Source organism: Lycium barbarum, chromosome 4 (assembly GCF_019175385.1).
Source record: "Lycium barbarum isolate Lr01 chromosome 4, ASM1917538v2, whole genome shotgun sequence".
Lineage (NCBI taxonomy): Eukaryota > Viridiplantae > Streptophyta > Magnoliopsida > Solanales > Solanaceae > Lycium > Lycium barbarum.
The window spans coordinates 34,674,423-34,689,368 of record NC_083340.1 but is presented as its reverse complement, the minus strand read 5'-3'; the positions used below and the strand labels follow the sequence as shown (position 1 = coordinate 34,689,368).

The 14,946-nt window shown below is 35.4% G+C and overlaps 1 long non-coding RNA gene across 1 annotated transcript; it reads left to right on the top strand.

The window, feature by feature from the left end:
* Positions 1-2,765: 2,765 nt before the first annotated feature.
* LOC132635849 (uncharacterized) lies at positions 2,766-8,407 on the top strand. The gene is made up of 2 exons (XR_009580781.1): positions 2,766-2,938; positions 7,972-8,407. It is a non-coding gene; the product is annotated as an uncharacterized LOC132635849 (long non-coding RNA).
* Positions 8,408-14,946: the final 6,539 nt, after the last annotated feature.

Genomic DNA, 14,946 nt, shown 5'->3' with positions numbered 1-14,946 from the left:
GTGGGTCATGGGTCGCTATTGTTCGGTTATGTCTGTGATTTGCGCCTAAGCGGTCCTATTTGCTATGACAGCCTTAACGGCTTGTATGTATATATATACTTATGTATATGCTTTGGACGATATATTCTACGACAGCCTTGGCGGCTCCTATATGATGTGTTTGATATGTGCGACCGCTTAAGATAACATCTGCCCTTAATATCTGTAATAATTAATATATGTTGGATATGGATAAGTCGTTGATATGCTGATTTGGTAAGTAAGTGCGTATGGGTGTCTAGCTCGGGCACTAGTCACGGCCCACGGGGTTGGGTCGTGACACAACTCATCCATAAACTCTCAAGCCCACTCTACATTGTCCAATCGCAACCAAGCTCTCACATCACTAACTCTTGCTTCAACGATTTCCTTTCTGCCCTTAACCTCGAAGACACAAATCAACCTTATCGGTCACATCCCTTACTATACATCATGATATAATGTTCCCGTAATCCAAACACGACTCAAGTACCCATATTACCTCACCTCAATTCTTACGAACCTTAATCCCCTGAACCTGATAGAAGGATGCCTCATTGCAATCCTTCAGTTCCCATATTTCATTTCAAATCTCTTTATTACTGTCAACCAACAAACACTCAAATCCACTTGATCCTCTAAACTAATCATCCATCTAAGCCAAACAAACCACAAAATAATATCCATATTTCTCCTTAAATCTAAGTGAAACAACCAGTAACTCCTCAAGTCATTAACTCATTGCATTCGCCCATAATTGAAGTCATTTCTATCAGTCGATTACTAGCTCCTCAGAGGTCTACAACCCAATCAAATTTATCGATCAAAAGATGTACCCATAGCGTTCACTTAATAACAGAGTAGTCCTTTAACATCAATAAGGTTATATCAAGAATGACCTTTAGTACCATATTCCCGAGATATCACGTGAACCTGTAAGTACGACTGTTACCAAACCATGCCTAATTGTTTCCACAAGATTCAATACTCTATAATAACCATAGCTCAGAAGATATCTTCCATCGGTGCCATTCTGTCATGCCGAACCCCTTTTACCTTTCACAACCGAACATGAATTTCTCCCTCGCATCAATTGCAACCTTATCCTGACAACCATGTCAGATACTAATTTTTTTCTTCCCAATATCACGAAAAGTACTCATGTCTAAGATGTTCTATGAAGTCCCACTTCGCTACACGCTTTGCACAAAAGTATTCCTTCATGTCTTTATTGTCAACTTTTTTCTTTATTACACGCGATCACAATACGTTTGCCCACATTGGATGGTCATCACCGAACTTACACTTGTCATCACATACCGAAGTCTAATACTCTACCGCTACTGAATCGTCGACCCGCCATTGGTACACTAGTGTCACACTCACCATTATAAAGCCTTGACGAAGCGGAAGTCACTTCCGAACAACCCAACGCTGAAACATGGAGACCATGTAACCCTCTGAACTATCCTTCCCATTTCTCACGAGCTCCCTCAATGAACGAGTCTAATAGCTGTAGAGGTTCTATTTTTTTCGATTCGTATTTGCACTTGCCTCATTTAAAAAGTAAAGTGTCCCGGAAAGTACGGTTGTCAATCGTACCGGAAAAAAAGAAAAAAAATACTTCTACGTGGATGGTGCTCTAAATGGACATCGTTTTTAAAGTCTCCACCTAACTTATAGGTAAGTTAGGAAAATCAGTTGGAAAGAGTTTTTTTAAAACGACTAAGTTTTAAAAGAAACCAATCTATACCAAAGTCTAGGTAAGGGTTCTGGTGATTCCCCGGGAAAGGTGTTAGGCACCCCGGTATTAAGGATCCGTAAAATACGATTGACCTATGGGTTCTAATAGTATGCCTTGTAGATATAAGTTGTTTTTTGATAAAACTGCTTTTGTTTATATTTCCGCAAATAAAGATTGGTCATTTATGCAAGAAATACTCATTTTTCAAGAAATAAAAATGGTAGAGTTTTGCTCAAAATTGGGCATTTTGGGTTTTGGACAAGAACACCTAGGTTAAAACCCGAAGGCTTTAACCTAAGTAGAACACTACGTAAGCCCACCCGAGTTTAGAAAAAAGGTTTTTTTAGTTTTTTTTATTAAGCGTAGAAAATAGTTTTAAGGAATACTATTAATAACCGTTTGTTAATCATATTTCACGTTTTAGTACCATTAACCATGTTGACACCCAATTTTGGCCCTCCTTTTCATTTAATTTATTTCACTATGCTTCTTAGTCCTGAAAATTCCCCAAAATAAGTTTTGAATATTTTCGCTAATTACCAGACTAATTTTTGAGATATTATTAAGATTATGTTTATCATTCCTTAAAAAATTACTAAAACATGATATTTTATAATTAAAATCACTCGAGAATAATGTTGATATTCCGATATCACTATTGTTGTTGGCATTTTTTCTTTGATCCTACTTATTGTTGTATCAATAATTTTTTGCTCTACTTTGAAACTAAATATGTATTAGATTGCTTATATTTTAATTTATATATGTATGCATTTTGCGAGAATTAATTAGGATAAAGAAGCATATTTTAATTAATTGATTGAAGTAAAAAAGGGATTAGAGAAAGTAAGATTAGAAACTAATTCAGCTAATTTTAAACTTGGCCCAATCCTTATTTCTTGAAAGCAATTCTCAGCAACCCAAAATCCCACTGACCCGGCCCAAACACCTACAACAAAAACCCCCTAAGTCCCTAATCCATCTTCAATAACCAGAAGCAAGCGATCCCTTTCTGTTCAACTATACCAAACGACCCCTTTCTTCAACCTGGCACAAAACCTTAGTCATATCCCACAAAATCCGCTTGTTGTTCACCTCTCACATCCGTTCACATATCTCTTCTCCTTCCTCACACTCCATCTCTGAAGCTTGCAGGCTCCATGTGTGATTTCATGGGTAAGTTCCATCCCCATTTTCATCATCTCATTTGTTGAAAATGTTTTCCCAGAGATTTCCCCCCTTTTCCTTATTTTTGAATTTCGAATTCAAGCTTCTATGTGAAGCTGTTGAAACCCTCAGTTGTTAGCTATAAATAGAAGCCCGTAGTGAGCTATTTGAGACAGGTTCAAGTGTTGGAAATTCCCTCTTGAACAACCCCAAATAAATCCCATCGGCTTTCTCAAAAATCCTTCTTTTGTTTTTTACTCTAAGTTGGGGCTCTCAAAAACAAAAGAAGGATTTTTGAGAAAGCCGATGGGCTATTGATTCAATTTAATGGATGTAGGCCGCACCATATAGTTTGTCTAACTTTCTGTTGCTAGTATTCATTTTAACTCGTATTTCGGAAAGGTGATAAAAGAGCTGGCACTTAAGAAATCCAGAGAGATAAAACTTGAAATTATGATCATTTTGGGCTGTTTGTTTTCCTTGAAAATATATGGGATAACATAGTACTATATCTTTTCTTTGAGTGTTGTTTTACAAACTGAACTGGCTCCTTGCCTGAAATTCCAAAACTGCTAAGTGTGTGTTCATGACTAAGTTACTAGTGTTTTTATTCTTAAAAACTAGCAAATGTAGAGGATAGTAAAGTAGTTGTGCAAAACTTATCTTTAGTTAATATTTCGTTATGTTAGAAGGAAAAATGAGGTTTTGGTGTGAACTTTGAATAGTTTAGGTTAAACATGTAAACACCCTCACCTCTCGTTTCATTCTCAGTTATAGAATAAAAATGTAATCGTTTGGTTATTTGTGCTAGTTCATTTTGTGTTCTGTGCATTTTGGGTTTGTTCTTGTTTTAAAGATAGTAGATGAAATGGTTACGTAAACTAATAACGCTTAAGAGTAATAACTACGTAACCTATCGATTATGCGAATAATTCCATCGCAACTAAATTTCTGTTTGGTGTGCTCATCACAATCTATGCGTTTACCACTCCGTTCTGAAAAGTAGCTTGTAAAAGGCTAATACGAACTAAGGGCGTTTAGGAAGGAAACCACTGACTTATATAAATTTGCATTAGTTGAAACTTGCTGTTGTTGAAGTAACTTTATCGCTTTTGTATATCTTCTTTCTTTAAATACTCTTAAAGACTGTTTTGTCGTGACTCCGTGTAGAAACCAAATATGTGAATATATGATGATATCATATAGCTGAAAAGAAAATGTTATCATTTTGATTAAAGAAAAGTTGCTATTTTGGTTATAGAAAAAAAAAGGTTACTGTTTTGATCAGGGAAAAAGTTACCAGTTTTGATTAAAGGAAAAGTTACTGATTCGTGAAGATTAAATCTGTCTCTAGAAGGGATAACAAGTATCCTGTTTGCTTAGTTAAATTGGATAAAGTGAAGAAGCTAGGGTGTGTTGGTAATAGACTGGATTACGATGTTTTCATGACTGATTTAATGGTTTTCTTTGTTGTTGATGTGATTAATATCAAGTCTACATAAGCCTGCCTCTTCTTTACAAAAGGCATTAGATGTTAATTCTGAAATCATAAAGTAGAACTGCTAACTTTTCGTGAAGTGCCATAGGTGGTGATGGCCGTGTTCTTATGAAAATCCCTTTTCATAAAATATGAGCAAAGTCTCAGCATGTGCGGCTTGTCCCAGTTTGATGTAAACGTTGTGCACATAGTTCTTAACTTGTTAATTTGTCATGGCCTTACCATATTGTTTGTCAACTTATAGGAATTAGCCAAAAACAGGTTAAAACTTAAAAAATGTGGAAGTAAAAGATTCTCATCTGTAGCTTGAGTTGTTTAATCAGGATCAGTTGCTAGGTTTGAGTCAAATCTGGGGCAATTTATTCAAAACCTTTGGAAATTAGAGGGTGTACTTGTGAACTTGAGATCCCTCATTGAGATGAGTTAATTCGCTGATGCATATGTGCTACCTTCTTAATAATTTATTTCTGAAAATAAACAATAGCTAGTTTCTCCAGTTGGCTTTAAGTTCTCAGACCTCTTAGTTTTGAAGGAAAGTATGTAATCTGCTAGATATCCGGTAATGTGCTGCTACATCCGGCCATAATGTAAAGCCTGAACCTTCTTTTGGTGATACGCACCTGGTGTGTTTCTTTTGTCCAGTGTTTTGAACGGCACGCGGCGACAAAAGGCGACAAGTGCCTGCCTCGCCTTAAGGCTCGCCGCTCGCCTTTTTGAAGTGCGGTGCCAATAAATACCAAAAAATTAAAATATTTAATTGCATATATAAATAATCAAAATCTCACTAGCAATAACATATTAGCAAATATTTCAATTCAAAAATTAAAAGTAGATAGTAGCTACTAAAAGTCTAGAACTTGAATGAGTCAATGACTCAATAATTCATGAGTGATAAGACAAGCAATACTAAAATTCAAGCAATAGTGCAATACTAAAAGTCTATTCAAATTCAAGATCTTCAAGATTTCCAAATTCTTGATATCTAAGATTCTCAACAGTATATTGCTCCTCATCTTCTTCCTCCTCGGGCTCGGTCTCGGTCTCAGACTCGGAGTTTTCATCAATTAAGCACCGAGACCGACTTGAGCTTGTAGTAGTAGATACTTCATTGCCCTTTTTATGTGACCTTGAACTTGAAGAACTGCCCCTAAGACCATAGATATTCTCCTCAACTCCAGACGCCCTAGAAACAGTACCCTAATCAAGATCACATCCCTCATATACTAGTTCCTCTTCTTCATTTTCGGGGCATCCAATTAACCATTCATTTACTTCATCGATATTATCCAATAGAATTGGATCAACGGTATCGCCAACATCGTAACGACGCCTCAATGTTCTATTGTACTTTTAGATTATTGAGACGCGATAGTTCAAGCCTATTCCTCTTTTTGGTATGAATCTGTGCATAAGTTGTAGAAACTAATTAGTAGATACTAATAATAATGTATATAGAAATTAGAATATAATAAATCTTCTTCTCACATGTTCAAACACGCTCCAATTTCTCTCGCATCCGGATGCGCTACAAGTCAAACTTAATACTCTTATGGCAAGCTGTTGCAAGTTTGGAGTATGATTAACAAATACCGACCACCATTCAGCTATAAAAAAAATTAAAGGTTTAATAATTATAAATAAGTCAAATAACTTAAGTAAAGCTATAAAATAACTAAATCAACCCACTTACCAGGGGATGATGTTTTGTCTCTGTTTCTTATAGCCTGAGGCTTATCAAAACTCCCCATTGCATGTTTGTACATATGATGCTCTTTGACTAGTGCATCTTGTGTCGCATCAGGGACCATCTTAGCAACACAATCAAGGTAACCGTCCCACACTTCTCCTAATAAAGTCTTATTTTGATAATTAGTGTAAAACATTCTCGGGTTCAAAACATGGCCTGCTGTATGCAAAGGTCTATGAAGTTGGTCCGACCACCGCCGATCAATGATTTCGAAAACTTTCTCATATTGCTTCCGATCGCCATGAAAACCCTTTTCAATAGCTTGTTTGGCTCTATCCATTGCTTCATAAATATAGCCCATTGATGGTTTTTTTTCTCCATCCACCAAGTGAAGCGCTACTATCAAAGGAGAACCAACTTTAAGTGCCCTAACAACATCATTCCAAAAAGATGTAGAAGTAAGATGTCTGACAACTTCTTTCCCCAAAAGTTCCTTTGCAAATCTACTTTCTGTCCATTCGGGTGAGAAGATCATAGTTCTCAAATTTTTCTTTTGCATGTAAAGAGCTTGCAAAGTTAAGAAGGCCGTTGCAAATCTTGTCTTAGCTGGTTTCACCAAATTTCTTTGGTTTGTATATCTTCTCATCATGTTCAACAACAATGGCCTCATTGCTATGTAAGAATGTATCTTAACGGCCTTCTGAAAAACTGTAAAAGGAATATTTTAGTAGCTAATAAGTAATAAGCATATAGTATAAGCTATAAAAAAAGTTAGAGCTATTTTTTTTCGCCAGAAGCATACGGGTTTGTTTTGAAGATGTCACCAAACATCAAATTGATATAATGGGCAGCATATGGAGTCCAATAAATGTGCGGGTACACACCCATCATCATGTCACCCGCTTTAACATTCTCGCTAGCATTATCAGTAACAACTTGTATAACATTTTTTGGTCCAATTTGCTCAATAGTCTTCTCAAACAAGTTGAACATCTTGGTGGAATTCGTAGATTCATCACTAGCATCGACTGACCCAAGAAACACACTACCTAATGGAGAATTGACCAAAATATTGATGATCATTTTTCCATTTTGTGCTGTCCACTTGTCAATCATAATTGAACACCCAAACTCTGTCCATTTCAATCTATGTTCCTCAATAATCTCATCTATCTTCTCTACCTCTTTTTTTAGATGAGTAACTCTAATTTCGTGATAGGTAGAAGGTTTCATTCCTATGTCATATTGTCCTATGGCCTCAATGTATTTATCAAAACTTTTGTGATTCGCACAATTAAAAGGGAGCCCTCCATCATATGCCCATACTGCAAAAGCACTTATAGTGCGATCTCTTAGCAACTTCTTGGATGCATCAGACATTCCCGTGCTACTGCTTCCCTTTCCCTTTGATGTTTGCGGGTAATAAATATTGAGGGGACCTTTCACATTGGCGGTCCGTGCCGTGGATGATGCAGTGGATGACATTTTTTGAGTTTTTGAGGGAGGAGCCATCATTTCATCATCCTCATCAGAGAGATTAACCAAGGATGCTTGGTGCAACATTTGAGTTTTTATAACTGTTTACTCTCAACACTCTTTTTTACTTTTTCCCTAATTTTAGGCGGACAAACTGTATATTTTTTTTTACATTTTTGTAACCACCAATCAAATGTTGTTTGTGAGGAGTAATTCCACCATTGAAAATGCCTCGACAAAAGTTACATATAACAGAATCTTTTGTTGAGCCTTTGGTACCATAATTCCAACCTATATCTCTTTTGCTAGTGTCCGACGATTCCATTGAATTTGAACCTACTGTTTATAACTGTATAACAAAAGTTAACAATTATTGAACAGAAAACACTGGAGCAAAACAACCACTGCCTCACTGGTGCTGTTGAGAAAAAAAAAACAGAGGAGAAAATGGGAAAAGAAAAAAACAGAGGAGAAAAAATAGAAAAAGAAAAAAACAGAGGAGAAAAAACAGAAATAGAAAAAAACAGAGGAGAAAAAACAGAAAAAGAATCCGAGAATAGAAGAAGGAAAAAAATGCAGAAGTGGCTGGAAACAGAGGAGTCGTCGTCGAAAAAAAAAGAAGAAGAAAGAAGAAGCAAAAGTCGAAAATAGAGGAGGAAGAAAGAAGGAGAACTGAAGAAAAAGAAGAAGGAGAAAGAGAGCGTACCATAAAACCTTGAAGGAGAAGAGAGGAGGAGGCAAAAAAAACCCTAGCAGCTGTTTTTCTTTTGATAATAAGTTTCATTTAAGTTTTCAACTTCTTTTAATTGCCTTTTTTTTTTTTTAAAAAAACCCACTGGCGCCTTTGGCGCGCCTTTTGAAGGTGAGCTCGCCACAGCCCTAAAAGGCAGCCTCGCCTCGCCTCGCCACGCCTGATGGCGCTCGCCTTTCACAACACTGCTTTTGTCGTTCAGTTCCTGTGGGTCAATTATCTTATTTGCTGCTATGCATTTTAAAAGCGAATAGAAATCTGTTTGAACAATTTAGATGTCATGCATAAAGTTTTTCCTGGAAATATATTGAAGCAGTTTTGTCTCAAGGTTGTGTGTGTTAATTTAATTCTTTGAGGAATATGTGCTTGGATACAGTGTTCTAAAAAATATAGAGTTCTTTGTGTGTTAAGATGGAGGGGCTGCTTTGATGTAGTTCTACTAAAAAATGAAATCAGTTTGAGCTAACTCTAGATGTTTGAAAAGAAAGTGAGTGTTTTTGATATAAACAAAAGCTACTGCTTTTGATAAAAAGTAGTTATTTTGGTTAAAAATAAAAAGGGCTACTATTTCTGTTCAAAGAGTTACTGATTCTATTAAAAAAAAGAGGGGTTACTATTTTGATTATAGGAGAAAAATTTACTAATTTGATTTAGAAAGGTTGTTGCATTTTACTCTTTGCTCGATCCAAGTTCTTGCCCTGCTCATGTTTGATCCCTTTTGTGAGTTTTACATGAAAGAATTTGAGTTCGGGGTGGAAAGAATGCCTTTTTGCTAGTTATATGGAAACTGTTCAAGAAAACGTAGGCATCATGACTCTAGAATCTTATAGCACTTGGATAGAACTAATAGTCGAGGCAATGTACTGCTATGTTCATAGTACTCTTTTTTTTTTTTTTTTAGTTGAGTTATTTGGTAATACATATATGTTGTTATGAAAAAATGTTTTTTGTCTGTTGGTATGTCTTTTATTGGAAAAGTGTGGGTATAAGAATCTTTACTAAATGGGGCATGAGCTTTGTAAAAGGAGTTGTTGAAATATTTTCTTCATGTCTGTAGAAAGGAGGATTGTTTGTTTCAATTTTTTTACATAGAGGTGAGGATATGGGATTTAGGAGGGCTGTCTGTCCAAAGAAATATCTTTATGACTGATTTCCGTCTGATATATTTTGTTATAAAAAAAAAAACCTTCCTTGCTAGAAAATTCTCCTCATCTTGTTTGAAACATAGCTAAAAAGAGTTTCAAAGGGGAAACCACTAAGAACATTCATGTTAAATCTATCTGTGCTTCTTCTTTCATCTAAAAAAAAGGTGATAATGTAGCTAAATTGCTATGTTCTATGTTCTTCTTTAAAAGGTTTAACCTTAATTCCATCACTTCCTTTCGTGATTTGAGCAAAATAATTCATTACACGTTAAGTGATTCAGTTTGATAACTATCTTTGCCTGCAAGGTCTTCTTGAAAGTGACATGACTTTACCCTTTCTGCCAAGATGATTTGAAAATTAATAAAGTGACTGTGTTTTGTTCGTGTATCTCAACTAGCATATAAAAGAGTGTAAAGGTTTGTTTGTCCATATGCCCTTTGGAAAGGAATCTAGATATATACATGGTTCCTGTAATTATTTTGTTATTTTTGCACACTCACAAGTTGAAGATGGTATGAATTTACAAACACGTTGAAGTTTTAAAACCTCCTACGCTATTGATCCAGCCCATAACAGTCTTGAGAGTCCTAAAAATGTTTATTAAACCGCTGGAAACTTGGCTAAGGATTATGTTTTTTTTTTTACTAAAAACTGTACGTTTATTTTTGCCAATGTATTGTTATGAAAATCTTCGCAGTGTTCCAGCCATATCTTGAGACTATAAAGCAGTATCCTCCCATGAAGTTTTGGTAAGTGGTTTCAATTAACAGAAATTGTTGTATTTTGAACACAATCTCGTCTAGAGTCTTTTTTGAAAGTTGTAGCCCAAGTTATAAAGTCAAGATACTAATCACCATAGTCGTCCTACTGCATAACATGTTTTATTATGACCACCTCTGACTCTTCCATATTTAGTGAATTAGCTGAAGATGTGCTTGTTTAATATTATTGTACCTTATTTGGTGTTGTTTATCATTTTTTTTAATTAAGATATTCTAATCCTTTCCTTTCCTTTTTTTTTTTCATGAACACATGGGAGTGCATTTGGAGTTGTGATACAACTCCCTCTCTGCCCAGAACCAAAGCAATCAGTAGCGGCTTCGTGTACTCGTGTATAGCAGTCCCTAGTTCACGTCAAAAGAGTCACCGTCTTTCTTCCTCTACTCAAATTTTGTGACTCTGTATTAACCTATATACACATGTTTATATTTTTGACTAACATTTTTTGGATTCTATTTGTAGCATATTTATTTCTTGTTTGTGTACGAACTTGCGAAAAAATGGTGAAGTATAATAGTAAGTTTAGTTGCTTATCCCCCCATCCCATTTTTGGTATAATTTCCGATTTAGGTGTATTTGGGATAACGCTTTAATCGTCCTTCAGTTCTTTTTAGTTAACTCTACCTAAGTTGCAACCAGTTATTTTGACAAAAGAATAGGCATATATGTTTTTTTTTTTTCCAATCATATAAACATGGTTAACCAAACCTTTTCTTTTCAAAAGATTGCGGAAGAAACAAGAGTTCCATGTATAGATTTTTGCAAAATGCTAAGATGTGAATTTTTGGAAGTGTACAACTCAGGTTTCAAAGGGATAAAATGCAGATTTTTATGGGTGAAAGCAATGGTTGCAAACTGTTTTTTTTTTTTTTTTTTTAGAATTATATATTTTATTTTTATACTAACATTTGAGCAGGTATGAGTTTTCAAGTTTATAGAATACTCTTATTAGGGCCCACGTATAGTAGCCCAAGTTATTTTACGAGAGCTCCAAGGTATTTACTTTATTTTCATACACATATATCTACACTACCTTACTTTTATTAACTCTTTAATCACTTTTCATCATGTTTATACATATATATTACTCTCATATCACAAATAGTTATTTTTTAAACATTAAATAGCATACTTACATATGATAGACACATTACATGTATACATTATTTTCTGAAAAACATACATACTAATCCTCTCCTTTTATACTATTTTATACAAAAATTTGTCACCAATATATATATATTTACATCTCATGCATACTAACTACTTCTTTTACAAATAGACATACATGCATATTTTTTTTTCTCATACGTGCATATACATCTCACTAATCATTTCTACACGTACATACATTTATTTACATAATTATAATGACTTTAAAATCGCTATTTTTACGAGTCATCTTAGGAAATTAGATCCTTTAGCAGTTCTTTAAAATAGGCAATAATAAATAAGAAATAGTTAAATAATCCCCCTCTAGTATTAATTAAGCTAAGTTTAAAGACTGTCTTCGGATAGGCTCTAAAGGATGCTTCACACCTTTCCCTTGGAGTAAATAAAACCCTTACCTAGAATTTCACAGGTTTCAAAGACTAAAAGCGGAGTTTACATTTTTACAAATGGCTTCATATTTCCTAAAATTAGGTGGCGACTCTGAAAATTTTCAAAACCAGAGGAAACATAGTCATAAGTTGTGAACTAGTTTTAATCCGTTAAAAATAGGGCATAACAAACCATACTTTAGCTCAATTTAGTCCTTTTAAAATTTTAAATTGTCCAAGTTTTATAACAGTCCAAAAGTTTTTAAAGAGTCAAATTAGTCCCATAATTTATGAAAAACCATTTATTTTTGGTCCAACATTTATAAAATCAGTCCCCTTTCATGTTATATCAATTTTCTTCATAAATCATTTTTTGCAAAGTATGAAAATCAGGTTTTGACGACTTTAGTTGAGTAATAACCAATTTAAGGAGTCCCAATTTTTATAAGCAAATAATTATAAATTGAAGTACACAAATATATGAGTTAGACAGATTAGGCCGACCAAGCCCAATAGGAAAAGTATTATGCAATGGGGTAACCTCGGGTCCAAAATGCATACACTCCATATTTATGCTCCAAGAAGTAGGTGACTCGATCTAAATGTGTTGGTGAACCCCGTTGGGGCGCACTAACGGACTTTAGGTAGACAAAGACAATGAAGGGTACACAACATTAGAATACATCAATGATTTTAAACTAAGTACAAAAATTAAAAGGCTATAATAATTATTACAAGGCCAAAAATTTAATTACAACATTATTGGGCCGAGCCCAAATATGATGGTCAACTATAGTAGCTAAGAAGGATAATAAGGTAGCCTAGATTTGAAACAGGCCCATCAGTAATAGTAATGGCCCAAGGAGAAATGCCCAGAAATTTTCTAAGTGTCGAGAGTTGTTATACACTTGATATACATCAAGTATACATTTTATGGAGAGCAAAACCTCAGTGGCATACCCTCCAAGTATACTTGATATACATCCTACTTAATCATTTCAATTTCCAGAAATCAAAACTAGAGTAAAATCCCCAAGAACTTCATTTTTTAACCAAGCACTTTAGACTACCAATTGGTTTTAAAGCATAGCAAATTCCTTCTAATCAGTGTCCATACAACACCTAAAGGACTGCTATATTTACTTAGATTCAGCTTAAGGTCTTAACACTAATACACACATAAGTCTATAGGGGTGTCCATATACCAAGCTAAACACTAATACACACACAAGTCTAGAGGGGTGTTAATATACCAAGCTAAGTAAAGCAGAGGGTTTGGAAGACAATAGCCACAACAACTAGAATATAATAGCAAACAGGGGATTCGTAATGACAGGATCAAACCACAAGGATGCAAAATGAGAGCTGGGTAAAGTTATGTCACAACTAAGCCAAAGAAAAACAATCAAGGCAGCCTGAATCCTATACTGACTCTTAGTTTCATAAATTAAAATGACAAGGTGAAATGAAAGGGATAGACTAGTTTTAAGATATAGGGTACATGATACTCAATCTTAGGCTCAAAATTGTAATGAACCATTTGGTCGTTATTGCATCTCTGACACTTTTGATGATTTCCCAAGCTTGGTTAGCTCACTTTTGGCCTGAGGGAACCATCGACACGCTTCTTGAGATGTTTAGATTCGATTCGGGTGACTTTTTGTGAAAATTGGGCTTAAAGTGAAAAATAGTAGACTCAAAGTTGACTTTTGGGTAAGCGAAAAATTCTGGTGTCTGGTGCCTCCAATTCAGTGGCGCCATGGCGGTATGGTGCCTCCAATTAGGTGGCGCCATGGCAGTATGGTGCCTCCAATTCGGTGGCGCCATGGCAGTCTGTTGACCTCTAATTCGGTCACCCGATTCGGTCCTCCAATTCGGTGCCGCCATAGCGGTCTGGTGCCTCTAATTCGGTGACGGGTAGTGATTGGGGTATTTAATGAGATAAAACCCCAAATCTTTCCATTTATTTATTATTCCTAAGTAGTTCATCTTGGAAGCTTTACTAGAGGTTTCTTGGAGATATTTTGGGAATACTCTTGGAGGTAAATCTTGCTATCCCTCTTCTATTTCATTAATCCTTATCATCATAGATTTTCCCTTTCCTTAAATAATCCCTTAGGAATGGAAGATGGAAGTGGGTTTTGATGAACTTTTCCCTAGGCTTATTAATGATGAAATTGATAGTTTTTATGTTAGATTTTGATGAATCTAAGCTTATTAATCATATATCTTCCATTTCTAGTGTTGAATTTCGGAATCAAAGGGTTAGGGTTTATACCCAAATTGGGGGTTTTACTTCAAATTCGAAATTGAGTAAATCTATGAGTTAATTTAGCAATGATTGGTTGGGTTATGATCACCTAGTGCTTAATTTGATATTTTGCTTCCGAATTTCCCATTTTCTCTTGTGGGCCCGTTTTCCCAATTTCTAGGGTTAGAATTGACCTATATTGAATAGTAGCAATATTAGTATCATTGTTTATGATTTCTAATCTAGATTTTGAATATGCCTAGACTACTTTGGTTCTGAGGCTCAGCGGAAAGGCAAGGCGATAGAGTGATTTGTTGGTGTTTGCGGTTCAGCCATCCAGGTAGGTTATGGCTTACCCTTGGTGAGACTTCGTATAACGAAGCATATATTTAGATTATATTGTCGGAGAAAGCATGTAAACCTTCGGGTATGAAGTTGGGTTGGATATTGCCTTAGGTTGGGCCCTGTTGTGTGATTGGGGCTAGCCACCCCGTTGTGTTATGACTTGATTGTTTTATTGTGATAATTTGATGCCACGCGTTGTTCGTAGATATTGGGAATTGTTGTTCCATCTTTATTGTGATATTATAGTATCTTGCGGGTGGATGTTAATACGAGGATAGAGTTCTATATGACTTGTATAGTCTCTCATGATATTGTTGGTGTACCATGTTGGTACTTGTGATAGTGATATGTTGTTGGTGTACCCATGTTGGTACTTGTGATATTGACCTAATTCTTGATGTTGGCACATGCATTGCACACATTCTCATCCATTCATGATACATTGTTGATATCCTGATTTTAACTGACAAAACTGTTTTACTTGAGTGACATGAGATGGCCGATATCCGATGTTCATTCCGGAATCGTTGATATGTCCGATG